General features: G+C 58.3%; 1 protein-coding gene and 1 long non-coding RNA gene across 5 annotated transcripts in view; one reads left to right on the top strand and one right to left on the bottom strand.

Moving 5' to 3' along the window:
* Nucleotides 1-1,490: 1,490 nt before the first annotated feature.
* LOC123579908 lies at nucleotides 1,491-4,470 on the bottom strand. Its single transcript, XR_006703001.1, has 2 exons — nucleotides 4,234-4,470; nucleotides 1,491-2,638 (listed from the first exon to the last, which is right to left on the bottom strand). It is a non-coding gene; the product is annotated as an uncharacterized LOC123579908 (long non-coding RNA).
* The window catches only part of OSBPL2 (oxysterol binding protein like 2), a 36,968-nt gene continuing 26,908 nt past the window's right edge, over nucleotides 3,500-13,559 (top strand). The window contains exon 1 of one of the 4 annotated variants that reach the window (XR_006702996.1): nucleotides 3,500-3,630. The gene's annotated coding sequence lies outside the window, so the exon portion shown is untranslated. Of the gene's footprint in view, nucleotides 3,631-3,993; nucleotides 4,184-9,764; nucleotides 9,896-13,559 lie in introns of those variants that run through there. The other 3 variants (XM_045444039.1, XM_045444037.1, XM_045444038.1) reach the window with 3 other exon arrangements.

Here is a 13,559-nt window from a genome sequence, read left to right as displayed (position 1 = left end):
TAAGAGGAAGGCACTGCTTTTTCTTTGGCAGAATTTAACGGGTGCAGATTGCTCAGGCCCCAAAGCCATGGGGAAAAAAAAGAAAAAGCCCTTTGCCGCTGCTATTGATAACTTGTCTCTCTTCACGTGGTGGGTTCAAAACTAAAAATACCCTCCTCCGACGACGGGGAAGCCGAGCGCTGTCACGTTGCAGAGGAGACGAGAAGGTTGCATGGGGAAGGATCCGCTTGGGCCACGTGACGGCCAGGGCCAGGCCGCGGTGGCCAGCGCTCTCCGGCCACCCAGGTGGCATCCTCAGAGGAGACGCCCCAGCATCCCACAGAAGAGAGCGGAAAGTGTCTCTGCAAAGGCCTGTGGGTGGCAGGGAGAGGGCTGAGCCTCGGGCCCCGCCCCGCCCCCTTCCAAGGCAAAGGCCAGGCCAGCAGTGCGGGCATCGGCACTCCTGGATGCCCAGCCCTGTTGGGCTTACGGGGTGGCTCTGGCTGCCGGCCGGCTCTGCAGCGAGCGGACAGCCTGCTCTGCTGCCTGAGCCTCAGTTTCCCCATCCGAAGGAGGCATCATCCGTGTTCTGCGTCCTCACGGGGAGACAGCCAGGAGGGTAGTACGCGTGAATGTGCCTCCTGACGGCACAGCAAGGGCACGCGTTCCCACACATTTGGGGCTTCCGGGCATCGGGCCCACAGGTCGGCCAGCTGCTGAGGGGAGGCTGTGCAGCCACCCACAGGGCTGCTGGGTCACGATATCAACTGAGCCTCGTGCGGGACGTGGGACAGGGAGGTTCTAATTCTGGGGCGGTGAGGGACACACAGACGCTCTTGGGGTTGGCCTGGTCGGAGAGCAATTCCTGCAGGAGCGGGCACCCTGAAAGTTACGTACCAGCCCAGCACACGTGGATGGACCCCTGGGATCCCGAGGGGACCCTGGGAGCCAAGCCAGGCCTGAGCGCTCAGGATGGAGGAGACTCTGTGACAATCCCCCGCCAGTGGGTAGGTCAACAGTAGTTGATACGGTGACCCATATGGAGTCCCACGGGGCCCCAGCCACCCAGGAACAGCTGGGCATCTGGTTCAGGGGCAGACCCGGTGGAGAGGTCTGGGCAGGTCTCTGTCTTTCTGACAAGCTCCTGGGCCGCTTCCTCGGCACAAGCTCAGTCTGTTCATCTGCACAGTGGGAATCACACATAGTATCTACTCGGTTGGCCGTCGCAGGCATGAAACTGGACAAGACATGTCACCCACTGGATGATGTCAGCCACCACCACCATCATCGCATGGCCCCAAACCCTCTGTCTCCTTTTCCGCTCCCATCTCCTGTCCCATTCTTAGAGAATTTTGCCTCTGGAATCGGCCTCTTGACCTACTGAAGATCAGGAAAAATGCGCCTGAGTTGGGTCCCAGGTGCCACCTCCCAGGTGCCTGCAGCCAGCCATCAGCCAAGAGGTGATTCTCACTCAGTCCTGGCCTCGGGGACCAGGAAGGACCAGCACCTGATCCTTGGAACTCAGTTTATTGCATCTGTTAAAAGGGGGTAAACTGATATCCCAGCCGCAGGGCCCACCTGGGGTCAGACCCTACCCCACTCCAAGGCCAGGGCAGATGTGGTCAAGCTCAGCCCTGGTGTGGCCCGTGGGCAGACAGGAGACTCTGTCCACACCAGCCTCTCCTCTGGCCCTAGCTCCCCGATACCGCACTCACCCCAGAGGTCATGGCCACGGGGTGGGCCGGCAGGTTGAATCCCTCGGGGCGTGTCCTTTGCCCTAGGTCAGAATCGCAAAGCCCCGTCAGAATGAGGGGTGGTGGTTTCGGGACCCTGCACTGGACTTTGGCCAGGCCCACAAGGGAAGCTTTGGAGCATCTCCATGGCAACAGGCCTTGTCGGTGTCCTGGCTTGGGGGCCTGCACACACCTCCCTCTTCTGCTGGGGTCGGTTTCTTCAGGGGTAACCATGGCAACGCCTTTGTTTCAGAGGCTTGGCCCCACCCCCTCCTGGTTTCTCTCTACAGCAGAGGTTGGGAGAGCTCCTTTTCAGTCCCAGCACGTCGGCGGGCGGCAGTGACAGGGCCCACCAGTGAGCTGGGCCAGTCTCTAGGATGGGGGATGACGGGATCTCTGGGCCCCACCCCTGCCGGAGACCCCATCCACTCAGTCGAGGCCGGCCCCTGCCCTCAAGGCACCCTTAGTCCTGCTGGGGGTGACCTGTCAGTACCTCCTCCTTGCTACAGATGGGGAATCACATTCTGAGGCGGCAGCGCGGAGACCAGCATTGGGGGGCAGGAGGCCGGGTGGGGCACGGTGGGGGTGGGGTCCGGCTTTGTGGAAGAGGCGGCCGTGAGCGGGACTGTCTCCATGTGCCATGTGGTCACGACTACTCTGTCAGTACTGTTGGGGGTGCAAGACCCAGTATTCCTTTGTACTCAAACTGGCTTCAGCAGAAAAGAAAATACAGTAGCTCCTGTAACTGAAAAGTCTAGGACAGAGCTTGCTTAGGGTGTAGCTGTTCCAGGTGACCCAGGACGTGTGCTCTTGCTTCCCTCTGGGCTGGCCTCATTCCCGGGCGCCACATCCCTCACGGTGGCAAGACGCCCAGTAAGTAGCTCCAGACAGCGTCTTTCTCTCAGCCGGCCCAGTTCTGGAGAGGTCTGTGGGCAGATGGGAGAGTCATTTGGCCTCAGCCTTCCTTCTGGCCTGAGCTCTCCGACCCCCAGCGGAAGTCTCAGGGCGGACCCTCATTGGCCAGGACAGGGTCACTTGCTCACCCCTGAATCAATCACTTTCTGAGCAACCAGCCTGGTTCCTGTTACTCCATTCACCCAAACCCAGACCTGTGATTCAAATGGGATGAGGGTGGGAGAAACCTAGTTTGCAAAGGAAAAGCTGGGTGCTCATAGGCTCAGAGAGGTTAGTTAGCTTGCCCAAGGCCACACAGCTGATAAGGATGCAAGCTCGGGGTCTGACTCCAGAGCTTCTGGGCTCAATCGCGGAGCCACTACAGATTAGTGAGTTTTAAACAGGGGAATTAACTGCCAGGGATACGGCCGGAGGGTAAATTGGCGCAGGATTCTGGTGAGCGATGAATGGTATGCTAAGGAGGGTGGACAAGGGGGAGCCCGCAACATGTTTGAACTGAGGAAGACAGCTTTGAGAGGAGGACTCCCGCCGCCGCCCGTCCCCTGGGGGTCGGGAACAGCGTAGCGCAGAGCCACCAACCGCCCAGCACCCCCGCCACCTGACTCGCTGTTTGTAAACTCAACCCGTCCAGCCACGCCCCTTCCTCCCTCTCTCCCACCCACCTAGGGTCAATATCTGCATAATCCCGCCTCTGCCTGCTGTGACTGGCTGTCCGTGGCGTCACTCCTCCGCGCGGGCGGGACTCCCGAGGGGCAACGGGGGTTGCCGCTCCCGCAAATGATTAGCATAGTCCCGCCTCCCGGCGCGGCCCCCGGGCCGGGCGCGGATTGGGCGGACGGCCGCTGACGCTCCGGCGCCGGGCGCGGCGAGTGGAGAGCGCCGGCTGTCAGTCTGCCTGGCGGCCGGCCGCACTTCCGCCTCGGTGTCAGCGGGTCGCGGGCCTGTGGGGCGGGGGCGGGGTGGGCGGCGAGGCTCGGCCGGCGCCGGAGAGACCGCGGTCCAGGTGAGCGGCCCGGACCCCGGCCCCGCGTCCGCCGGGGGCTCGGGCGGGCGTCGGGCGGGCGGGAGGCCCGGCGGGGCGGGGTGGTGGTGGGGAGCGGGAGCCCCGTGCTCACCGACCCGCCGGCCAGGCCTGGACCCGGCCCGACCCCGGCCCGACCCCCGCCGCCCGCCCGCCCGTCAGCCCTGCGGCCCCGGGGAAACTTGGGAGGAAAGTTGGCGGCGGCGGGCGGGGGGCGGCGGCGGAGGCCCCGCGTCGCCGGGCAACCGCGGCGCCGGAAGTCGGGTGGGCTGGGAGGCCTGGGCTCGCCTGCCCGCCCCGCCGGGCGGCGGGAGGGCCGGGGGCGCGGGCTGTGGGCCGGGGCGGGCTGGGCTGCGGCCCGGGGTCGCACACGCGGGCCGCGCGGAGGGGCAGCGTCCCCGCCGGGGACCCCGCCGCCCCGGGCGACCACCTGTGAGAGGGCTGGTGCGCCCGCGCCTGGCTCGCCGTCCGTGTGTCAGCCGTCGCTGCCCGTCGTGCCGTGGGGCGCCCTGGACCGGACTCCGATGTCGCACAGGTCGGACGTGTTTCCTCTTTCCCCGCTCCCGCGCAAGCCGTCGGACTTACCGAGAGCAGCCTCGCAGAACGGGGCCTGGGGCGGTCTCCAGTCGGTACCCCTACGTGTGCGGGAGGAGAAACCAGGTGCTGGCACGGTGTTCCCGGTGCTCCTGAGTGTGAGGGTCACCTCCCGGGAAGCCGTGCTCACGTCCCGGGTCTGTATCCTGAGTGTCAGTCCGGGACCAGCTGCCTGCCTGGGCACATCTGGAGACCTGGCTTCGCTCGCTTCGTTCATTTCTGGAATGCAGGCAGCAAGCTGCCTGACCCCTCCAACCCACTGGGGATGTGGGAGGGACACAGCCCTGGGGGCTGGTGCAAGGACGGTGTCCCCGAGGGCGTCCCTGCAAGTAGAAGGCTCTTGCTGACCGTCTGCTGGGTGGTGTTTTCCCATCTCCCCCAGCCTCAGCTCCTTCCTCTGTGCCATATGTCATTTACCTGCAGGGCTGAGGAGCAGACGACCCCATCACCCCCAAGTCCCGGGCACATAGTAGGTGCTCCAGATTATTAGTTCCCTTTCCTCTTGTTGAGAACAGGAACCTTACCGGCTCCACTTCCTCCTTGTCCAGCGCGGGGCCTGGCATGGTGTTGTCACTGAAAACATGACCATGCATGGACTGACTCTCCTGGGTAGATTTGCTTTTCCTGTCTGCGTCACATGCCCTTAATGTTAATAACAGCTCCTACCTCGGGTGGTGATACTGTGTAACAGTTGTCTTCCCAGGACTGCAGCGAGCCTATTATATTCATTTTATTCCTGTGTTTGACATCCTTAATGTGTTCATGAGTGAGAGGAGCGGAGAGGTGGGTAACTTACTCTGAGTCACACAGTAGTGGATGATAGAGCAGGGATTTGAACCCAAGTAGGCTGGCTTCAGAGTTTACACTCTTAAAGTGCCTCTCCCTATGGCCTTTTTAAAAAAAAAAAAAAATTTTTTTAATGTTTGTTTATTTTTGACAGAGAGAGAGAGACAGAGCATGAGCGGGGGAGGGGCAGACAGAGAGGCACACACGGAATCCGAAACAGGCTCCAGGCTCTGAGCTGTCAGCACAGAGCCTGACTCGGGGCTCGAACTCATCAACCACGAGATCATGACCTGAGCCGAAGTCGGAAGCTCAAACGACTGAGCCACCCAGGCGCCCCTCCCTATGGCCTTTTAAAACCAAAATTATTGTTTACAATAGCCCCTTAACGTTTTCTTCTGGAACATTCTACATGTGCTGTGTTATGATGTGTCAGAATTGTATTTCTTACAGCATATGCACCTGAGAGATTTTCATTCTTTTGTGAGCACGAGTGTTTATAAAACCATTTTATTCCTACTGAAATAAAGGAATTCTCCATCTGGCTATCGCAGCTTTTCCTGAAATATCCCACCTGCTGCCCAGTTGCTTCGTTGGCAGCAAGGTGGTTGATGTTCACTGTGCGGAAGGCTGAATTGTAGGAGCGGGGCGATGATGGAGGTCCATGCAGGTCTGACGTTGTGACTCGCAATTCAGTTCTGAGCAGACTTGCTGCATTACCGCGAAGCATGCCCAGGGCATTCCTTGTCTCAGAGGCGTTTCGGGCATCAGACTCCCGTTTTGTCTAGTGTTTTGACCAACGGGGTTATTTTAATGTTTCAAAAGTGCCACTTGACTTTCATCCTAGTGCCCTCAGCCATGCCCTCCAGGAAATGCTAGCAAATGAGGCTTGGACGTGCACTTAAAGCTGGCTGGACTTTTAACATTTTGTTACATTCAGCTGATTACAAAAGGACATTTGGTTTTTTAGTGGGGAAGTTTTCCAACCTTTTAGGCACTCAGTACTGTCTTCGAACGGGGCTAGTTGTCTCGTACAAATGGTTTCTTCAGTATTTCTTTGAAAAGCCATGGCCTCGTCTTTTCCTGGGAGTTTGGCTGTGGCGGATATGAGGCACGTAGGGCTTACATGGAGTGAGAGCCGGGAGGACGGTGCTCCAGGTGGCTGACATGCTCCAGAGTTGAAGAATCATTCCGCAGGCGGTGGGGGCAGCAGGGAGAGCGCGGGCGGGGGCCCTCAGGCTCCAGCCGCAGCCCCTTGACTTCGGTGGGGCAGAGATACTTCTCATTCTCGCGTCCGGGGTCTGTGGCTGCAGCACAGGCTCCTGTGAGGACTGTCTGTGAAAATGTAACGGAAGAGTGTCCAGTATCATGACGGGTGCTGGGTGCCCCTCGGCTGCCCCTTCCGTCCCGGCCAGAGAGCGTTGAAGTTGGCCGTGACACAGACAGACGCAGATGCGGTTTCGAAGCGAAGCCAGGACGTCTTTGGTGGGCAGCTCTGCCTTCTGCTGAGATGAGTCACGGGGATGCCTTCAAGTTCCGACTGCTCGCGTGGGGTTGTCGGGTGCTTACGGAGTCACCGTACCTCAGCCGAGGGCCCTGGGCGTGGGGACAGCCAGCGCGTGGTCGGGGCCACTGCCGTGTCCTCCCGGTGGAGACTGACTCCTGACTTAGTGCTCGGCACGCTGTCCCGTGTGCAGCTTCCCCCTGAGCTTGGCGCACTTTACTATAGTTGAGTCGTAGCGGAGTGAGACCGAAAGGAAGTTAGTATGTGAACTTGACTGATCAATAAAAATCATTAGAATCTTGGGTTGCACTTGGATACTTTAAATGCGCTTTCCGCGCGCGGTGATTAACTTGTGTCCCTGCCGTCATTTCTTTTTCTCAAAGTGCTTGGTGTGACAGCCGCGTCACGCCCGGGTTGGGTAGAGCCCGGACTGGGAGACGCGGTGTGGAGTGCGGCCCGTACCCGTGGCTTTCCTTGGGGACTGTGTGATCAATGGCCACTCGGGCAGGCCTGCGAACTTGATGGCATTTCTTCCTCTCCCTTCCAAACTCAGAAAAGAACTTGGGGCCGTTGGGCAGAACCCCAAACCAGGTCTTTCACCTGGACCTTCAGGTTATGCAAATGTCGTGATCTTTGTGTTGAGCCAGAGTAGAAGTAAGCCTTTCCAAAGGGCTGTCTTGGGGCGCCCGGCTGGACTGAGCCAGCCGGTAGGGCGTGCGACTCTTCATCTTGGGGTTGTAAGTTTGAGCCCCACATTGGGGGGTAGAGAAGACTTACAAGTAAAAAAATAACAAGGATTGTCTTGAAGAAGCAGACGTCTGAGATCCGGGCGGCACTGCCTGCAGGCGCTGTTTGGACACCCAGACTTTGGGATCGATCCTGGCTGAGCGGCCCCTGGCTCCACAGCCTTGGGGCCTGATGGGGGTGGGGGTGGGCGTGTGCGTGGCGCTCTTCTGGGCCTCATCCCACTGTGCCTGGGAGTCTGTTCAAGAAACCCTGGGTCCCTGGGTGCTAGGGTCTGGGGCTGTCCCCAGGGTTGAGGCCTGTCAGCGGTGGAAACCATCTGGGCCGCTCCTGGGTGGCCAGGCCTGTCTGATGGTGAGCGGTGGATGGGCACTGGCCTTAAAAGGTGCCCGGAGAAAATCTTGGTCCAGGCTGGTGCAGAGGTTCTTGGGAGAGAGCATGACATACACGAGAATGGTCTGTAGGGAAGCTGTACTGAATCCAGATTCTGGAAAAAACTGTGGCAGCCACGGGGCAGGGAAGGCTGTGAGTTTTATTGGACAAACAAAAGGCTGATCGCGGGAAAAGATCAGCTGAAGTCTGACACGTTGAGCCACTGTGTTGGCCAGAAAGTGACTTCTGCCATTGCCTTAAAAGCAGGGTGACCGTATGATTTGATGTGCACACTGGAACCCTCTGGTGTGTAGAGAAGCACCAGGAAAAAGGACAGTGGTGACAGATGTCACACTGTCACACACTGGACAGGGGAGAGAAGGGCCGGAGCCATGCTGTATAATCCTGTATAAGTTAGGACCAAGGACCTGTCTTCCAGAGTCCTTGACCGGGGTGGGGGAGCAGGGCAGGTCCCCAGGACAGAGCAGGGTGGGAGGGGTCCCCGTGCGGGGAGCCAGCCTCTCAGTGGTGCTGTAGGTGCTTGTCTGTGCTTTGGGTCGAATGCCGATGCCTGTCAGGGCGGAAGGCTCTTTGGTTAGCGACGGAGGGATTTTAACCCTGGCTTCTCATCAGAAACACCTGGGGAGTTTTCTGAGAAGTGCAGGTTCCAGGCCCAGCCCGATCTACTGGATCTGGGCTTCCGGGACGTGTGTGTGACCCGCTCCCATTGTTCTCAGGTGCCTGGTGTGCTCACTGGCACGTGGGGCCCGCACGTGGGGTCATAGCCCCGTTTTGGATCCAGAGCCCTTTGGAGAACTTAGTGGAGAACCTAGTTACCTTCCTGAAGAAAAACAACGAACACAGAGTTTTACGATTTTTCCCCTTTTTGCTTCTCTCTCGTATTTGGGACGTTGGTTACGAATTCATCCCTGACGCCGCCCGTCCCCACCGTTACTGTTCAGGAAGTGTAGCCGGGAGTAACCAGCAGGTCTGATACCAGCGCGGTGAGAAGGGCGTACCTGGAGATGAGCGGGAAGGACGTGGGACAGGGAAGGGCGGCAGGCAGACGGAAGGGCAGGTATGGCAGACGGGACTCTGTGCCGTGACGGAGATGGCATCTGAAGCATCCTGCCGGACGGAGGCTGGCAGCAGGCTCTGTGGGAGTGGGGTGCCCTGAGGATGGCCGGGGCACCCCCTTTCGCCGCTCCCGCACCGCACCCCGCATCCCAGCTGCCACGGTCGCTGCTTGCTGGTCCGTGGCATTTGGTTCTGCTCATCAAAGGCTACCAGGCAGCGCGGGGGGGGGGGGGGGGCTGGCCCTGCGGACTCTCAGGGCTCTGCACGGCACCCTCTGGCGTGGTGGCTGCTCGGCGGTCTTCTGTGAACACAGACCACAGGCCGTGGACAGAGTTCCCGAGTGTTCTCACGCATTCTCTCGAGCTGAGTTGGAACCGCTTTTTCTGTTTCGCAATGACGAGGTCGATTAAAACAAACGTGTGTACGTGAAAAAGCTTGCATTCATCTCATGCATGTTTGGAAACACTTGGTGCTGGGTTCTAAGCTCTTGTTCCTTGAAGTGTGTGATGTATTCCTGGCACTCGTTGAATGAGAAGGAGTTTGGTTCAATGGAGGCGGGGATCTGGAGGGGGCACAGGGAGCTGGAGGGGGCACAGGGAGCTAGAAGGAGTGGTCCTGGGTGGTGGAGTGCTTCACTCCCACTTGCCGAGCCAGCCGGCCGGCCCAGTCCCACCAGGAAGTGTGGCTTCCCTGCTCTCCTCCTCCTCCGGGCCAGGCAGCTTCACCCTCTGCCTGCCTTTCAAGGCCACCCTGTTGGCCTGGCGAGTGGTAAACAGTTAGCGATTGACAGAGCATGAGAGGTTTGTGTACCTTCCTCCAGCCCAGAAGCCTTCCGTTTCTTGAGTGGACTCCTAACCCCGCCCACCAGCCTTTGCACAGTGGCTGGTAAACCGGCTTGGCCGGTCTGGAAGCGAGGTGGTGCCTTCTGAGGGTGGCGCGGCATCAGCGCCAGTGTGTTGGAAAGAGCCCACAGCTGCCCGTCGGGGGAGAAGCTGTAAATTCTGCAGTGTCGGGAGGCCGGTTTTTGCGACGAACATGACGCAGACCCGGGCAGGGACACACACAGGGACACACGGCTCACCCGCCGTGGCCTGGAAACGGCACTCGATGGAGCGTCGCGTACAACCGGATGGAATCACATCCCGCACGGGTGGAAGGACGCAGAGCCCAGCAGTCAGTCCCTGCTCCCGCCCCTGGTCCCGGAGGCCCGAGTGCGCGGCGCTCTCCGGGAGGGAGGCAGTCAGTCCGTGCGGCTCACCTTGTGGGACAGGCTGTGTGCGCCCCGAGCAGGTCGCTGACCGCCCCGGCTGTGCGGCTGTGGGAACGGGCGGGCCGGAGGGTCCCTCAGCGGGTGGCCCGAGGCGTGTTTCCGTGACCGCGAGTTGAGCAGTGCAGGCGGTCTTGGAAAGGAGAGCGAACGGCGGGCTTGGCCTGATATCCTTACTGGGTCGCACCCGGCGGCTGGGTCTTGGGAAGGTCCTGCCGCTCCGACCGGCCCCGGTGCTTCGGCGCCTCCCTGCTCTGCCGACCGCCTCCTTGTGTGTGGCGGGATCCCGGGAGCTGGCCAGGGCTGCCGGGTGGGCAGCGGGAAAGGCCCCCGCCCCGTGGTCTCAGCCCCATTCTGGGGGCTCAGAGTCCCCGGCAGCCAGCGGCCCCGCGCCCGACGGAGCCCGCGAGTGTGTTTCTGGCGGGCTGGAGCCTGTGCGGGTGGGGTGTGCGCCTGCATGAATTTTTGAGGCTGTACGAAGGAGGGAAGCGGGGCTGTGGCATAGTGGGCATCCATAGGGCAAGGGTCTGCAGGCATCCGGTGACAGGTGGGCCTCGTGCACAAAGTGGGCTTCGAGGCACGAGAAGTACGAGCGGCCCCAAGCACGGTGTCCCCCCACAGGGGCGAGGTCTCCAGAGGCACAGGACGGGGTGGCTCGGGGCCCCTCACTCGAGCCTGTGGAGCTGCCTGGTGGAGAGAGCCCGCGAGCCGGGGGCCGCCCCTCCGCCAGGGCCCGCGTCCCCCTTGCCACGCGTTAGCGTCACCGAGAAGCCTTGGCTTCCCTGTTCCTGATTTCTCGCTCCCATCTCTGCCATCCTGTTCTTCACTTCCCGCCCACGGCTAACTGTCCAGTGTGTGCCGAGCCGTGCGGCTTCCACGCTCGGAAGTGACAGTGTTTCCTGCTCCGGGGATCCTGGGGAACCGCCGAGCACTCTGGTAACTTTCAGTGTTACTGTAACGTCTCTCTAGGGGTCTCACGCCCACGGGGACCCAGGGGAGGGGGAGAGGGGGGGCTTTGGTTTGTCGCCTCCCTAGCCTGAGGCTCACCGAGTTCTCTGCACTGTGGACGGGGCATCTGTTTCTAGATTGTTTGGCCTTGACCTTAAGAGCTGGGGCCATGAGAGCCTTGCCATGAACTGTGCTCTAGAAGGTACAGCTTCTGACTTGTGCTGGATGGAAACCCAGCCGTAGGCAGTCGGCGCCTTGAGCGCGGGCCCAGTTCCCGGGGCTGCTCTCCGTGCAGGGCCTCCCGAGTCGCCCTGGCGATCGCCCTGGGCCCGCTTCTTCTGGGACCGCCCTGCGTTCCGGCCTGGGGTCCGCGTCCGCCTCCCTCCCCGTGCCAGCGCCCGACCTTGCTCTGCAGGTCCCCGATTTCACACGGCCACACGGTTTCCTGGTGAGAATGAGCCACCACTTTGAGCCGTCAGAAGCAGAAACATTCCCCGAGGTTGGAGTGTGAGACGAGGTTTTGGGGTCCCTCCTTAGCAACAGTCCCATCGCTGGTGATAATGGCAGCTTTTCCCTTTTAGCATAAAGCTGAGTAAGCTTAGCAGCCAGTGCGTTTGAGCTCTGTGCATAATCGTTTATTTTTTGTTTGCAGTGCTTATGTACTTTTTGCAATTTTTACAGTTGTGGTAGAATAACATAAAATTTACCATCCTAACCATTAAAAAAAATAATCTCTATACCCACGGTGGGGCTGGAACTCACAACCCCAAGATGAAAAGTCGCGCGTCCCACTGACGGAGCCAGCCAGGCGCACCCATCTTAACCGTTCTTAAGTGTGCATTTCAGGGGTAGTAAATCATTCATAACCGTGTGGAGCCCTGATTGCCACCCCTCGCTGGCACCGTTGTCATCTTGTAAAATTGAAACTCTGTCCCCATTAAACACTAATCCCCATTCCCCTGCCCCCGGCTCCTGGCAGCCATCATCTGTGTCTATGAATTTAACCACTCCTTAAGTCCTCATGTAAGTGGAATCAGACAGTATTTGCTTTTTGTGCCCGGCTCACTTCACTGAGCACAGTGTCCTCAAGGTCCCTCCACGTGGTGGCCTTCCCCTCCTTTCCGAGGCCGGGATGGTCCATTGCACGTATAAACCACATTTGGTTTCTCTGTTCACCCGCCAGCAGGTACCGGCTCGCTTCCACGTTTTAGCTGTTGTGCATAATTCTGCTGTCAGCCTGCGTCTCTCCAGGACCTTGCGTTCCTGTAGGTGGGATTGCTGGGTCGTGTGATAATTCTGTGTTTAATTTTTGAGGAACTGCTATCCTTGCCTTGTTCCTGATCTTAGAGGAAAAGCTTTCAGGCTTTCGCCTTTGACTGTATTTGCCGTTGGTTTTCATATTTGGCTCTGCCTAGGGGGTGGTACTGTCCGTCTATCGCTAGCTTTTAGAGTTTTTATCACGAAAATGTGTGTTGAATTTTCTCAGATGACTTTTATGCATCGACTGAGAAGGTCATGTGTGTTTTCCCCATGATTCTGTTGATGTGACCTATTACATCAATCAGTTTTCATATGTTGAACCATCCTTGCGCTCCAGGAAGAAATCCCATCTGGTCATCGTGTATGGCCCGTTTAATGTGTTGCTGAATGCGTTTTAATGTGTTTATTTTACTGTTATTTTGTTGAGGACTTTTGCCTCTGTGTTCTTAAGGGACATTGCAGTGTAGTTTTCTCCTCTTGTAGTGCCTTTGTTTGGCCTCGGTTCAGGGTCATGCTGACCTCATAGAATGAGTTAGGAAATGCTCCCTCCTCTTCAATTTTTGGAAAAGTTTGAGAAGAATTGGTCTTAGTTCTTCCTTGGATGTTTGGTAGAATACACCAGGGAAGCCATCAGGCCTAGGGCTTTTCTTGGCTGTGAGATTTTTTTAAGTGAAATTTTAAAATTTATTTTGAGAGAGACAGAGAGAGAATGTGAGCAGGGAGAGGGGCAGAGAGAGAGAGAATCCCGAGCAGCCTCCATGCTGTCCGTGAGGAGCCTGATGCGGGCCTTGATCTCACGAACCGTGAGATCATCACCTGGGCCAAAATCAAGAGTTGGACGCGCGACTGACTGAGCCACCCAGGCGCCCCTGCTGTGAGATTTGATCCTTGGTTCGGTCTCCTTACTAGTCACAGATTTTCTGTTTCTTTGTGAGTTCGTCTTGGTGAGTCTTGTGTTTCTGGGAATTTGTCTGTTTCAATCTAGGGTATCCAGGTGGTTGGTGTATCATTGCTCATAGTCCGTAGGCTCTTACGAGTACTTTGTATTTATGTCGAATCGGTAAGAATGTCCAATTGTAGTTGCGTATTCTCTCTCTTTTTCTTAGTCTACCTAGCTGAAGGTGATCATTTTGCTGGTGTTATCAGGGAACCAACTTTTAGTTTCATTGATTTTCTCTGTTTTTCTGTCCTTATTTCCTTCTTTCTGCTAACCCTGGTATTTGTTCTTTTTCCTCAGCTTGTAAAGTCGGGTTGTTGATTTGAGTTAGGTTGAGAGTTTTTGATGCTGGTGTTGGTAGCTATGTTTCCCTCACCTCAGCATTTGCTTTCACTGCGTCTCCTACGTGTGGGTATATTGTGTCT

This window comes from Leopardus geoffroyi, chromosome A3 (genome assembly GCF_018350155.1).
Source record: "Leopardus geoffroyi isolate Oge1 chromosome A3, O.geoffroyi_Oge1_pat1.0, whole genome shotgun sequence".
Lineage (NCBI taxonomy): Eukaryota > Metazoa > Chordata > Mammalia > Carnivora > Felidae > Leopardus > Leopardus geoffroyi.
The sequence above is the reverse complement of the archived record's forward strand: the minus strand, read 5'-3'. Positions and strand labels throughout refer to the sequence as shown.